General features: G+C 39.7%; 1 long non-coding RNA gene and 1 pseudogene across 1 annotated transcript in view; both read right to left on the bottom strand.

The window, feature by feature from the left end:
* LOC145719461 (uncharacterized) overlaps positions 1–15,567 on the bottom strand; it is a 171,725-nt gene that overhangs the window by 135,518 nt on the left and 20,640 nt on the right. The gene's annotated exons all lie outside the window — the stretch shown is intronic.
* Positions 302–1,753, bottom strand: LOC102733286 (keratin, type II cytoskeletal 8 pseudogene; annotated as a pseudogene).

Below are 15,567 nucleotides of genomic sequence, written 5' to 3'. Positions count from 1 at the left end.
AGCTCTATTTTCAACTTTTTGAGGAACCTCCATACTGTTTTCCAGAGTGGCTGCACCAGCTTGCATTCCCACCAACAGTGTAGGAGGGTTCCCCTTTCTCTGCATCCCCGCCAACATCTGTCATTTCCTGACTTGTTAATTTTAGCCACCCAGGGCAATAGACTCCCCCCAAGCATAGGCTGAGGACTGGGGCTGAGCCTCAGGTCGGTCTCCTGTTCCTGATGTTCCCCCACACAGCTCCTTCCCCCAGAGGCTCTATGGTAGTCACAGGAACAAGGAGGCTGGGAGGGACCACTGCTATTCACATCCGAGACAGCTTGGACACCAGCTTCCCAGTGCAGGTCTCGATCATCTTCACAGCCATGGCCTTGGAGGAGCTGACACAGCTAAAGGAACTGGTGCCCCTGCTAGAGCCAAAGCTGGACAGGAAGGAGCTCAGGCCATAGTTGAAGTCAGGCTCATGAGGACCCTGTAGGCTGAGCTCAGCCCACCCGAGTAGCTGCTGTTGGTCTTAGTATGGATATTCAAATTCTGCATCTCAGACCCCAGCTGGCTCTCTCGTCCTCCAGCAGCTTGCGGTAGGTGGTGATCTCAATGTCCAGGGCCAGCTTGATGTTCATGAGCTCCTGGTACTCGTGCAGCCGCCACACCGTATCCTGCTTGGCTCGCTGCAAGGCAGCCTCCCCATCGGCCACCTTGGCATTGGCTTCCTTAACAGCCAGCTCCTGGCTCTTCTCAACATCAGCGGCAGTGACCTTCAGTGAAGCCCTCTTGTCTTTGAGGCCCTGGATCTCACCCTGGAGTTGGCTGATCTTCTGGTTCATCACGGAAATCTCTGTCTTCGTGCTACTGAGGTCATCCCCAGGCTTCCCAGACAATGCCTGCAGCTCCTTGTACTTGATCTGGTACATGGTCTCAGCCTTAGCCCAGCTGTGGTTGGTGATGTCCTTGACCTCGGCGATGATGCTGTCCAGGTCCAGGGAGCTGCTGTTGTCCATGGACAGCACCACGGACGTGTCCAAGATGTGGGACTGCAGCTCGCAGATCTCCTCTTCCTAAGCTGCCTTAAGAAGCTGATCTCGTTTGTCAGCCCTTCCCGGAGGGATTCCAGCTCTACTTTGTTCAGGTAAGCTTCGTCCACATCTTTCTTGATGTGGACAAATTCATTCTCCATATCTGCACACTCTTTGATCTCCTCCTTGTACTTACTTTTGAAGTCCTCCACCAGCTCCTGCCTGTGGCGAAGCTCCACCTCCTGCTTCCGCTTCTCCTGGTCCGATGTGTTTAGCTGCTACCAAAGGTTGTTGATGGAGCTCTCCAACATGCGGTCCACGTTGCTCCCAGCGGTGTTCTGCTGCTGTAGGAGGCTCCGCTTGGTCTCCAGAATTTTGTTCTGCTGCTCCAGGTGCCGCACCTTGTTGATGGAGGCAAACTTGTTGAGGGTCTTGATCTGCTCTTCTCCTGAGTGTTGCTCAGCCTGGATGTTGGGGTCTGCCTCCAGCTTAAGGGGGCTCAAAAGGCTCTAGCTCACTGAGACAGCTGTGATGTCCCCCATTGCCCTGGCCCTGCTGTAGCCCCTGACCATATTCAGGCTGGTGTCCAGACCACCCCAGAAGCTGCTGCTGCTGCCCACTTGGGAGAAGGCTGAGGAGCAGATGCGGGATCCAGGTGCTCTGGGGTGCCAGTGGCTGCTGAAAGCCTGGGGGCAGGAGGTGAACACCTCCTAGGACTTCTGGGTCACCGTGATGGACATGGTGGAGGCTGGAGTGGAGGCAAGGAAGCTGAACCTGACAGAGGTTTGAGGAGGAGCCCAGAAGCGACTTCTTGGTGGGGATCTCTTTTTCTTTGATTAAATTAGCCACGTTTTTGGTTTTGGCTACTTTTAAGTCTTCTGAAGCAGCAGTCTTGGATGAGAGGGCAAAAGGCCCTATCTTTATCTGATCTTTGCCACTAGACTGGCCCCATTCTCAGTGATGTTTTCAAGAGGACTGGGTCAGTCTTATCTCCTGCTAAATCTGCCTTTACAAAAATATCTAATAATTCTCTTGAACTAGTCTCTCTTGCCGGACTGCTAACTTTGGCAAGGAAAAGCCAGTTCTCAGCAATATTTTGAGAGTTTTTTCCCAGGTGGACTCTCTCATAGGCTCTATCTGCATGTGATTTGTATTGTAAGATATTATAGTCTACAGCTAATCAAAGAGCACAGTTAATCACATGATCTACCATGGCATGACAAGGATCACCAACTTCGTAGCCTGCAGGATCTGTTTTCTTGCTGATCACCAGTTGACCACAGAATTAGTATTTCATATCTTAAGTTGTGTTAAGGTAGCTCCATGTCTAGGTAGCAACTCTGTAGTTGTATATTACCTGTTAACAATATAACAAGTAAGATAACAGTGACTTTGAAAAAATAAAAGTGTATTTGTCTCTCTTATAATAATTCAAGCATAAGCAGTCCAGGGCTATGATATGATAACTTTGTTACCTTTTCTTGCTCTGTAATAGTCCCTTAAACTTGTTCTGGCCTGTGTGGCTGCATATGGCTTAAACTAACTACTACTCTTAGGTTCCAGGCCTGAGGATTGCACACTTCACTTCCGCTTATATTTAGTTGATAGAATTTAGCCACATTCCTGCATTCCTACCTGTAAGGCAGAATGCAAAATACAGTGTTTAATCTCAGTGTCAGCTTGTCCAGAGGAAACACAAAGAGAATCTCATACCTACAAAAGGGGAGAATGGATAGTGAGGCCTATTGGTGGCATGTGCCGTATCCTTTTTCTCATGATTTTTTCCCCCATTTTTTTTTTCCTTTAAATAGTGAGGATTTTGTCTTTTTTAATTTCAAGGCTTAAACATTTCCCCCATAGTAAGTATTTATATTGAGAGAAATTTAAACTAGTGTGCTCTTTATATAGTTTTTAGGTTTTTTCCCTCCAATGAAAATAGCCTTTTCATCATCTATCTTATATATAATAGTAATCACTGTTTAAAAAAAATCAGCCAATGAAAGAGAAAGGAAATATCCAAAGTTTTTGCACGCTGAGGAAAAATACCATCAATGTTTTGATGACTACTCTTTCATTTACCATTTTTAGAAACATAAACAGACACTCCTTTTCCCAAAGATTTTATCCGAAGATGGTCATATAATAATTCAACTTTTACTTTATAAGTTTTTAAAAAATGCAATTTTCTTTTTTGTTCATTGCCTCTTCTTCCACCAACTGAATAACCCTAGGAATCAGGGTGACCAACTTGGTATGTATCTTGGCTTACTACAATTTATGGCCATATGATTATATGCATTTGCATATTTACATATATTCACACACATTTATAGTTGTATATATATTCAAATATTTTTGGCATTGTTTGGTTTAGAAAAGTGGGATAATATATATATTTCTCTGCCTCTTACCTTTCTCACTTAACAGCATATTGTGGAAATCTTTTTAATCATTGATTATAGATTGATAAAATTCCTTGTAACTGCTGCGTGTTATCTCATGGTATGGTTTTGCCACAACTTATTAAAAATGTTTACCCATTAGTAGACATTCAATTCCCCCCCCCATATTTTGTTCCTGCCTTAAAAAAAACTGCATTAACTATCCTTATCTACTAGTATTTTATTTCTATGGTATAGATTACCAGTAACAGAGATGTTGATTTGAAAAGCGTATGTATTTTCTATTTTAGCAGATATTACCAGACTGCTTTTCCAAAAGGCGGTAACAATTCATCCCTCCTCCCGCATGTCTCCATCAGCAATAGGTGTACCGCTGTTTTAAATCTTACCAATATCAATGTGTTACCTACTGCTATCTTAAATTTTCATTTTGTAATCATTGAGATTGTGTGCACATATATATTTATTTATTGTGTATATTGTATATCTATATTTATTTAATTAAAAAGGAGACACAGACTTATTTTAAATTCCTCTTGGAAATTCAAAGTCCGTGACTGCTGTAGCTATATGTAATCGATGTGCATATTGTGGATGTCAAAATCAAATACATGCATTTGATTGTAATAGATAATTTTCCCCTCGCAGTATTATGTTTCTCTTAAATCTTTAGGAGTCTGTAGGCTGCTATATAAATGGTCTGAATGCCAGGTGAATTTTTTTAATGAAAGTGATATACAAAATTGTAGCTACTTGTTTCTATGGGATAGAGACAGAAACTGTGAAATAAACTTGGTTGTTCTTGTGGCATTTTAAACAAGCAAAAAAAGTTAAGCTGTCTATAAAGACACTGCATTTATAAGTTTTATTATTAAATCCACCACTGCTTTGCTGACTAATAAAATGGAAAATGTGTGCTTTTATAGGTTTATAAAAAGGCAAGCTATAGGTTCATGAAAAATATCTTCCACCGATTGAATACAGGTGGCTGCTTGTTTAGACTTTGAAGACGTAAAGACTTAGGATAGATGTCTGAAAAAGGTAATATGGCACAATAAAAAAAAAATCTTCCTTTCTTTGCTCATCAATCCTTCGGGTATTCCATGTCAAATAAACGCTACAACAATTTATAGTAAAAGTACACAGTGGAAGTGCCAACGTTTAACACTCCTTAGGACTGGAGACCAGCCAGATTTTTCACACCAATATTTAATGTGAAGTAAAATGTCTTTTCCATTGGAAGTGTGAGAAGGCGCTTGCTTTCCTATATTTGGCAACACGCTTATGTGAAGTATAAAGTCAAATGCCCGTGATGTTCTCTTTACTTCAACCCTGATACATTGTGTTCATTTGTTTAAGTGCATGTGGCAGTTTTAGTGTTCCAACTATAAATTTTGGTTAACTTCTATTGACATGCTGTATTAAACTTAAGAAAAACAAATTACACTTCACCCGTTGTAATTGACTAAATGTGTCAAAAACACAGTAAGTGTAACACAAAAGGTCAGAGTCTTCGTCTACACTGTAATGGGTGTCATGGCAGGGATCCAACTTTTCTTGTACATTTCATTTTTCATGAAGCTTCAGAACAAGGCATACATTTAACATTCACTTCCACTTCTCATTTGTACTTCAAAGTTTATCGTAGGCTGTGCGACTACCAAGAACACTTTTCTCTCCTGCTATTTAAAGTTCTCTTAGCATTGACGTGTGTGCCCAGAGGATACTGATGTTCTCCTGTAAACAAGGCCTTGAGAATGGACTTTGGCATCCTGAGGGACGCAGTGCTGATTTATAGCACACCCATAGATCCCTGCAACACTCCCTGGGAAAGACCTGGTTTACCTAACTAGTCCCTGCTTCCATGACCAAGCAAGCAAACACGGGGTCAGGCGCCAGATTAAACTTGGCATCCTGGGTTTCCTTGGGATCTGATGGACGTTACCAATTTTAATTCTTTTGCTCGATGGCCAATCGTTTATATCAATCTTTATTCCTTCAGTAATGTATTAGCTTGATGCCTGATGATTAAATAATAGTAATTAAACTCTCTCTCCACCCGCTGCCACCACTCTCTTTTTTTCTAGTTACCCCTTGGTGTCGTGTCTTTTCAGTTCCTGTCGCAAAATTAGCTCCTTTTCAGGGGCTCAAACATTAGTTTCCAGTGTGAATTTATGTCTGGAAAAAAATCAAAATGGGGCAGGAGCTTACAAACTATTATGCTGCGTATTGGAGAAAACAGAGATTCTAAATCTTAAAGTTTATTCCATTTTCATCACTATTTGTAAGCATCTTGTTGCTTAGTACATGCGTTACCACCAAGACACCACAAGTTTTATGTTGGCAATAATAGGAGACTATTTGTTCTGCTCTGATCAGTTTAGGGGTGGAAAAAATAACAGCCGTCCTTATCCAAGAAGCTCAGAGACAGCCCCATGGAGTCCAATAAAGGGTTTCAATTCTCCTTAAAAAAAGGAAGAGACCCACCCTTCCCCCCATCCCAGGAGATCACTATTATCATGAAGATTCCCTGAGAGTGAGTCTGGTTCTAAATTACAGTTGGCAAACTTTCCGTGAAGGGCCAGAGCTGGAAACTTTTAAGCCCTGGAGTCCGCGTGATCCCAGTCCCAGTTACTCAATCCTCAATCCTGCAATTGGCAGCATAGCCATCAATATTATGTAAATGAATGAATGTGGCCGTGTTCTAATAAATGTTTATGGACAATGAGATTTGAATATCATATAAATTTGATGTGTCATGCAATAGCTTCTTCTTACTTTTTCCCAACCACTTAAGAATGTAAACCATTTTTAGCTTTGGGGCTGTGCAAAACCAGTTGGCTGGTTGGATCTGGCTTGAGGGCCTCAGCATGCCAACCCTGAATCTAAAATAATATTAATTTCTAAAAGGCTCAAGAAATTTAAAGGACGTTGTTTTTTTTTTTTTCTTTGAGAGAGAGAGAGAGAGAGCGAGAGAGTGAGTGAGAGCGAATGTGCGTGTGCGTGAGCTGGGGGTGGGGTGGGGCAGAGGGAAAGGAAGAGAGAGAATCTCAAGCAGACTCTGCTGAGCATGGAGATAATGCAGGGCTCGATCCTACGATCCTGAGATCATGACTTGAGCCGAAATCAAGACTTGGTGGCTTAACCACCTGAGCCACCCAGGTACCCCAGGAAGTTTTCTTTTCCAATAATGTTGCTCTAGTCTTTTTGTACCTGCAGCATTCTCTTTTGTACGAGGAGAGTTTCTCTCCCTTCCCTCATTTTTTTGTTCAGATGATAAATACATTGGTATTTTGGAGTCCAGTCTAATGGGAATCAGGTATAGCAAATGCTGTTGATGCCTTGTCCGTATCTGTTACGTACCCACCATTCCCCTGCCCCTCCACTCTGCTACTCTGTGCAACAGGCATGTGAAATTCCGTAGAAGATCTCTGACACTGGAGTGCATTTGGTCCACAGGTACGGCGTGCTGGGAGTGCTGAGGCATTAAGGCCCCTTGGGAGTAGCTCTTGGGCAATGTCCGATAGAATTGGAGGGTAAATATCCCTAGCTTGGGATATCTCTGAGGCATATTCTACATTGCCTCCCTGGGTTCTTCAGTGGGATTGGAGCTCCAGTTGCTAACAGCTGTAACCTGCTTGAATAAATACCCTTTATTGGCCTCCTTCCTTTCTCTATTTCAATTCCCTACTTCTTTCCTGGTGCTTCTGAGGATTACCTCCCAAATAAACCACTTGCTTGCTAGATTCTCAAGAAATGGCCTATACTTGAATTCAAAACCAGCCTTTTGTGATGAAGACCACTGGCTTAGGTTATAAATGTTAAGTCCTTGCTTCCTTCTCTTGGGTTTAGGCAGAGCTTGCCATCTGTCCTTCAAGTATGGCAAGGATTTTCTCTTCTCCTCTTTTGTCTTCAGCCAAAGGGAAGATATCACAACTATGGGCCATCTGCATGACTGCTGATCAAGTAGCATTCCAAGAAGTGGTATGCTGTTTCCACCCAGGTCATAGTGATTGTCGCGCCCTGTACAGTATGACACGTGACACAAGAAAATAGGTCAGAGGGGACATTGTGTATTCTCCACCTCCTCCCTTGTACCCATCCCATAAATATATCAGACAAAGACTATCTCTTTTGACAGCTCACTTTCTCCTTTCCATTTTGAAGTGCAGAATTGGGATGAATTAAAATGACATGGTCTCTTTGAAATCCAAATCCTGGATAAATTCTCTCTGCATCTAATCTACAATAGATTTCCTTACTGCCCCCTATATTCTGACCTGTCTGTTCACAGTTCTTTCAAAGCATCTATGTTTTATGGTGCTGGGACCATTATTCCCAGTTATTCCTACTATTATTCCTAGTTATTTCAAACAACAATTATTTTTATCAAAATTCTTAGAAGTAGTTATTTTTTTCCCCTGATAATCCTCTATATATCTTTCTTTCATTAGCAGGAAGCATGGATATGATTTGGTAGTATTCCTCCTACTGGCTCCTGTTTTTGAGAGGTTCAACACTTTCACCACTTGCAGTGTAAGTGGAGAAAGAATAGGGATGACCAGAAGCCTTTTTAGGGTAAAATTTTCATGAGGAAAGAGGTACAAAGTGGATATATGCAAAGGAGAGACACTAGGATTCTTTTTATAGCAGCAGAGTGTGGTGGTGGTAAAAGCATCAAGAATGTTAAAGACAGAATTGATGAGATGGAAAACTATTTTAGACAGACTGAAATAGAAGCAAATTTATATATTAACCAAAAGTTTGTACTTTTGATAGAAGGCTCTACTACTACTTCAATGCCAGTTTTTTAAAAATTCATGTTTCAATGGATAATTATTGTCATATTAACTCCTGATCCCTATGAATATTAAATCAGTGTCTACTGGGACCAAGAATATCTTAGGTAGCACGGAGGATGAGGTGAAAGGCTAAGATGAGAATAAGGAAGACCAGAGACAGACCAGGAATTATACCTTTAAGGGCATACTTACACACTTCAAAATGAAATAGATGCATTCATATAGTTTAGGGCTTGACTTTGAATCTACACTGAGTTAAGAGAGCCAGTTTGGTTTAGAAGTTAATCAAAATGATTCAGGAAAGAAAAAGACAGTTAAAAACAGCCCCCTGATGTTTGCAAATGACATATTTGATAAAAGGTTAATATCCAAAATATATAAAGGACTTATAAAACTCAACACCCAAAAACCAAAAAAATCCAGTGGAAAAATGGGCAGAAGACATGAATAGACATTTTCCCAAAGAAGACATACAGATGGCCAACAGACACATGAAAAGATGCTTAACGTCAGTCATCATCAGGGTAATACAAATCAAAACTACAGTGAGATATCACCTCACACCTGTCAGAATGACTAAAATTAACAACACAGGAGACAACAGGTGTTGGCAAGGATGTGGAGAAAGGGGAACACTCCTACACTGTTGGTGGGAATGCAAGCTGGTGCAGGCGCTCTGGAAAATAGTATGGAGGTTCCTTGGAAAGTTAAAAATAGAACTAGCCTACGACCCAGCAATTGCACTCCTAGGTATTTACCCAAAGGCTACAAAAATACTGATTTGAAAGGATACATGCACCCTGATGTTTATAGCAGCATTATCAATAATAGCCAAGTTATGGGAAGAGCCCAAATGCCCATCAACTGATGAATGGATAATGATGTATCACACACACACACACACACACACACTGAAATATTACTCAGCCATCAAAAAGAATGAAATCGTGCCATTTGCAATAACATATATGGAGCTAGAGAGTATTATGCTAAGCAAAATAAGTCAGTCAGAGAAAGACAAATACCATATGATTTCACTCATATGTGGAATTTAAGAGATAAAATGGATGAACATAGGGGAAAAAAAAGAGAGGCAAACCAGAAAACAGACTCTTGACTATAGAGAACAAACTGAGTGTTACTGGAGGGGAGGTGGGTGTGGGGATGGGTCGAATGGGTGATGGGAATTAAGGAGGGCACTTGTGATGAGCACAGGGTGTTGTACATGGGTGATGAATTACTAAATTCTATGCCTGAAATGAATATTGCATTGTATGTTAACTAACTGGAACTTAAATAAAAAGTTGAAAAAAAGAAAAAAGTTGCCCCCTGTTTATGAAGAGCTATGTATTAGATGAGATCTTCTCATTTAACATATTGATATAAATATGAATTTGGATGGATCAATGAATTTTCTTAATTCCTCCTATGTATAGCCCCAGGGCTGGATGCTAATGGTACCACAGATGGAATCTCTGACTTAAGTAGCCTGTAGTGTCCTGACTTGATGAGTGGCACCAAAGATGGTATAGGAAATTACCCATCAGGTGTATATATGCTCTTTGACCTTTTTTGGCCTCCCATGGTAATATGGAAAACCTGTGGTGTGGTTTTAGCTTTGCTTGGTTGTAGATTCATCTTGACTTCATCCATTTATCCATGCAACCATTCATTTATTCAGTCAGTCAGGACTTTTTAATCACATGCTCTATACTAGGTACTGTATAAAGTGTTTTAGATGTCTTTGTGGAGTTTACTATCTTGTCTTTAAAACAAACCAACACTGGGGCGCCTGTGTGGCTCAGTTGTTAAGCATCTGCCTTTGGCTCAGGTCATGGTCCCCGGGTCTTGGGATCGAGCCCCGTGTCGGACTCCCTGCTCAGCAGGAAGCCTGCTTCTCCCTCTCCCACTCCGCCTGCTTGTGTTCCCTCTCTCGCTGTCTCTCTCTCTCTGTCAAGTAAATAAATAAAATCTCTTAAAAAAATGAAACAAACCAACACTGGATTTAGAAATACATTAGCTATCCTTGGGGTTCAGGATTATTAAAATTGAATTATGACATTGAGTTTCAAAACAATCCAGATATGGAGGTTAAATTATGGCAGATGCTAGTCTTTGAGGACTGCTTACTGACAACCTATCACTCTGGTCACATGAAGACAGGAGATAATTGGAAGACAGGACATTTATATTATGTTTGAGGATTTAATTGCCAAGTGTTGTTCTTAATATTCTATAGAAAATCCATTTATCAAAATTCAGTCCAATCAGTTTTCAAGTTTCTTTCTGGTCATTTGTATAATCCCTCAGGTAACGTTTTTTACATTACAGATGGATGTCCACCACCCCAAGATCACTCCCCATCCCACTTCACCCTTCCTTGGGATTTTCAGCTGCACTTCATCATATATCATCACCTGTTAGCCTGCGCTGGTCACCCCACCTCACACTTCATCACTTCTTGCATTCTTTGTGAGTTCTTTGCTCTGTTACAGAATCTGTCTCCATTGTTCGCTAATTCATGACATATAAACCAAATACAAATTAATCAAAGTTTAGTGGTATCTAGATTAGTTCTTTCTAATTTATCAAAACAAGACTATGACACATTATAAACAGGGATGATTTCTATGATAAAATGTGGTCAAGAAAGTATTATACTATATACTTTCTGGGCTTTATTCCTCTTTATATTGACTCTATAAACTTGAGCAGGCAACTTATTACTAGGCACCTTTGTTACATTAAACTGAAAGTAATAGAGATATTTGCCACTGCCCTGTTGAGGTGTCAGCGTTATGAGTTGGGCATGTTGCTTTTGGGGATGTTCATTTCAGCAGATTTTTACTTTGAGTACATTTCACTGTAGTGAGTGTCATTTTGGGGGTCATCTTCTTACCTTAAACAACTAAGTAATTTCTTTCCTTCCAGTTGACCAATCCGGGCTGAATGCTTGTGAACAAATTTGGATCATTTTAAAGAAAATCTCTTTACAAAAATAAAAGTACTGCTGTTATATGGTTTACTATTGATTTAAGTAGATTTTCCTGAGTGAATTATTCCTTCAAGCTTTCTGATGCAAAGTTGCCCACAAGAGATTTCACTATATAATGGAATTGGTCTTAGCGAATGTAATGTTTTTATTCATAGTTTTTACATTTTATCCATTCAGATTCTCATGTATTCTATGTGTAATTTCCAACTCTTTGCTAATATAATGCTCTCAAATTACCCAAGTAGATTTTTCTATTGTTCTCAGTGTCTTAGTCTGTTCAGGCTACTAGAGCAAAATTCTGTAGACTATGAAGCTTCTAAACAACAGAAATTCATTTCTAAGATTCTGGAGGCTGGAAAATCCAAGGTCAAGGTGCCAGCATGGCTGTATTTTGGTGAGGGTTTTTTCCTGGTTCACAGCTGTCAGTTTTATCCCTGGGTCCTTACATGGTAGAAGGGCTAGGGAGCTCTTTGGAGCCTCTTTTCTAATCCCATTCATGAGGGTTTCACCCGCATGAGTTAAGCATCTCCCCAAAGCCTCACCTCCTAATTGCATTATCTGTGGGGGTTAGGATTTCAACGTATGAATTTTGGGGAAACACAAAATTCAGATCCTAGCACCATGTTCACTAGAATCAAAGTTGTACATTTAGAAGTTCACCATCCCCACAAGGGGATGCAACTTTTAGCTTGCCATTGAGTTTTTTGTTTTGTTTTTTCAAGTTGACTCCGCGCCTGCAGAGAGCCCAACACGGGGCTTGAACTCACGACCCTGAGATTAAGACCTGAGCTGAGATCAAGAGTCAGAAGCTTAACCAGCTGAACCACTCAGGTACCCCTGCCATTGAGTTTTGATGTGGTTTAGGAGAGTCTAGGGGAGACCAGCCAGCAATTTCAAGATTTAATGTGAAAGGGTCGTGATTTCTGATGACATCATTTTAATAATTCTAGAAGTTGTATTTATGGTTATATGGTATATCTCATTGATGTTTCTAGCTCATTATTCAATTAGTCTTAGAGAATATTGAATTTATATCATTAAAGTGGGAAAAACACGCCTATATAAGATATTTTAATTATTATTTAGGAAAGTATTTATTATTTAGAACAGTATTAGCTTAAAAGTCAAACTGCTGTAAATTTAGGATTACTTACCTTTACCAAGTCCTCTTTGGGTGCCTCATTATTGCTTAGGTACTAAATTGTGACATTAATCACATCTGTTACAGCTAAGCATGCAGGTGTGTGTGGTCAATTTTTAATTTTGTTTTTATTTTACTCCTGGTCTGTAGAATTTACGATTTTGTTTATTCAGAGGATGATGAGAAAACCCTGCCTTTGGAGTACTCCATAAAAATTTACAGAGACAATGCTTTTTTCCTTAGTCAAAATAATGCATTTCATTTACTTTAATGACCGCCTAAGTTTGTAATTGGTTTGCACTTTGAAGCACTTTGGTATTTGTTGGTGGTTTTTAACTTAAGGTATGCAGGTCAAAATACAAATGGGTTGGTAAGTCTGACTTTAGAAACTGGCCTTTTAAATTTAATTTTAGTAACCCAAGAAAACAAATGTTGAAGTTTGCAGAATGAGAGGATATGACGTTATATAACCAAGTATATACAGAAATATTTTTAGACCTATCTGGTGTGACTCGGAATTAGAGCTGTGTGAATTTTTCAAATTGAGACGGGCAGTGTGGCATTGATATTTCTAAGTAAGCAACTGAGGGAACATGCTAGAAGAATTCTCTGTAATCTTGGACTGCATGCAGACATAAGAGTTACTTTGTGATTGGATTCAGATGGAAAGGATCAGATGACTTAACTGATGAATTTTAAAGGCTCACAGCCAGTCTACAAAAGCCTGGTGCCGACCGAGAGGAGTCTAAAATATTATCTATATTATTTTTTGAGCAAATATTTCTTGAGTCCCTTTAATGTGTTAGGCACAGGTGACGGAGATATAAACATAACTAAGACACTATCCCTCCTCAGAGACTGGGCTACATGGAAATAATAAACGCAGCAGTAGTAAAAATAGTAGTAGCTACAGTTACTGAACACCTAAAGTATGTCCACTACTTAAATGCAGTTATCTCTAACACAACAATTCTGCAAAGTATCATTTGCTCCGGCTTGCCAGCAAAGAAACAGCCTCAAAGTGGTTAATTAACTTGTCTGAGTCAACAGAGAGCAAATAGAGAATTTGGATTTGAACCTTGTTCTGATCCCAAGGTCTAAGGTCACCATTTTGAAAATACATGGGTCAGATCATGTAGATCATTTAGGACATTCCAAGTAGTTTAGATTTTATTCTGAAGGCTATTGAACGCTACTGATTTTAAACAGCATATGGCATGCCAGGATTTGGGTTCTAGAGAGAAACTTCTGACAATAGCATGGAGAATGGAATGGAGGGGCTTGAGACTGGAGCCAAAAAACCATTGCAAGAGCTAAGGTGGGAGAGACTGAAGTCCTTCCTTAGGACACGGCTGTGGGAACAAAAAGGAAGCAGATGAATTTAAGACATACTGAAGAGGAGGTGGGTGCAGGGATAAATCAAGGACTACTTCCAAATTAGAAGATGGTACCATTTGGTGCCATTTTGTGACTAGGAAATACAGAAGGAGTTTAGTTTAAAAAATTGTATTGAAAAATTGTACAAACTCATTATAAAACTTAGAGCAGGGCGCCTGGGTGGCTCAGTTGGTTAAGCGACTGCCTTCGGCTCAGGTCATGATCCTGGAGTCCCGGGATCGAGTCCCGCATCGGGCTCCCTGCTCGGCAGGGGGTCTGCTTCTCCGTCTGACCCTCTTCCCTCTCGTGCTCTCTGTCTCTCATTCTCTCCCTCTCAAATAAATAAAATCTTAAAAAAAAAACAAAAAAAAACTTAGAGCAGTACAAGAAGGCAACAATGGAAGTTATATGTCACCCCAAAACTTAGAGCTCAGAAATATTCATTATTAACTTTTGGTACACTGAATTCTGGACATATTTCTATGGGAAAAATATATAGAGAGGGAAAGATAAATAAATTAGAGGATTCGCTCAGCTTTAGATGCCTCATTCTTTACTGTAAGGGATATTAGTTCCTAAAAGCTTCCTCTAAAGTTAAGACAAAAGATCATAATACAGTTGAACAACATGGGTTTGAACTGTGTGGCTCTATTTTTACGTGGATTTTTTTTTTTTGATACAGTAAGGCACTATAAATGTGTCTTCCTTATGATTTTTAAAATAACATTTTCTTTTCTCTGGCTTACTTTATTGTAAGAACACAGTATATAATACATACACAATATATGTGTTAATTGATTATGTTATTGGTAAGATTTGGTCAGCATTAGGCTATTAGTAGTTAAGTTTTGGGGGAGTCAAAAATTATATGTGGATTTTTTTGGAAAATTTTGCATCTCACCTTTATTTATTTATTTATTTTTATTATTGGTTTCAGAGATAAGAGTTTAGTAATTCATCAGTTGCATATAACCCTCAGTTTGTTTCCTATAGTTAAGAGTCTCTTATGGTTTGTCTCCCTCTCTGATTTCATCTTATTTTATTTTTCCCTCCCTTCCCCTATGATCCTCTGTTTTATTTCTTAAATTCCACATATGAGTAAAATCATATAATTGTCTTTCTCTGATTGACTTATATCCATCTAGGTCGTTGTAAATGGTAAGATTTCATTTTTTTGATGGCTGAATAATATTGTGTTATGTATATATACCACCTCTTCTTTATCCATTCATCTGTCGATGGGCATCTGGGCTCTTTCCATATTTTGGCTATTGTGGATACTGCTGCTATCCACATTGGGGTGCAGGTGCCCCTTTGAATCGTTATGTTTGTATCCTTTGGGTAAAAACCTAGTAGTGCAATTGCTGGGTCATAGGGTAGCTCTATTTTTAATTTTGTGAGGGGGGTCATGCCCCTAACTTCTGCTCTGTTCAAGAGCCAACTTGATTCTGGTTTTGTAATTACATACTACATCTCTAAACAGTGTCCTATGGATTCAAGTTCAATTTTTAATGTGCTGAATTTAGGTGCTCATGGGATATCCGTAAGGAATTGTCCTTTAGTCAGAAATGCATTTGTGGTCTTGGATCCACAGTGAGATCAGGGCTAGAGATGTTGAGTCAGGAGATGTTATCATATAGGTGAAAGTTGAACCCCTAAGAGGTTCACAAACACTGAGTTAGCATGTAGAATTGGTAGAGTCTGTGGAAAGAACATTTGAGGTACTCAAATATTTAAGGAGTGGGAGAAAGAAGAGATGACTTTCCAAAAGTATTTATGTAGGTAGAAGAAAAACAAAGAGATATGATGTTATAAAATTGAGAAGAGCTTGAAAAAG

This window comes from Leptonychotes weddellii, chromosome 2 (assembly GCF_054177405.1).
Source record: "Leptonychotes weddellii isolate Sample4059 chromosome 2, ASM5417740v2, whole genome shotgun sequence".
NCBI lineage: Eukaryota > Metazoa > Chordata > Mammalia > Carnivora > Phocidae > Leptonychotes > Leptonychotes weddellii.
This window is presented reverse-complemented; position numbering and strand designations above follow the sequence as displayed.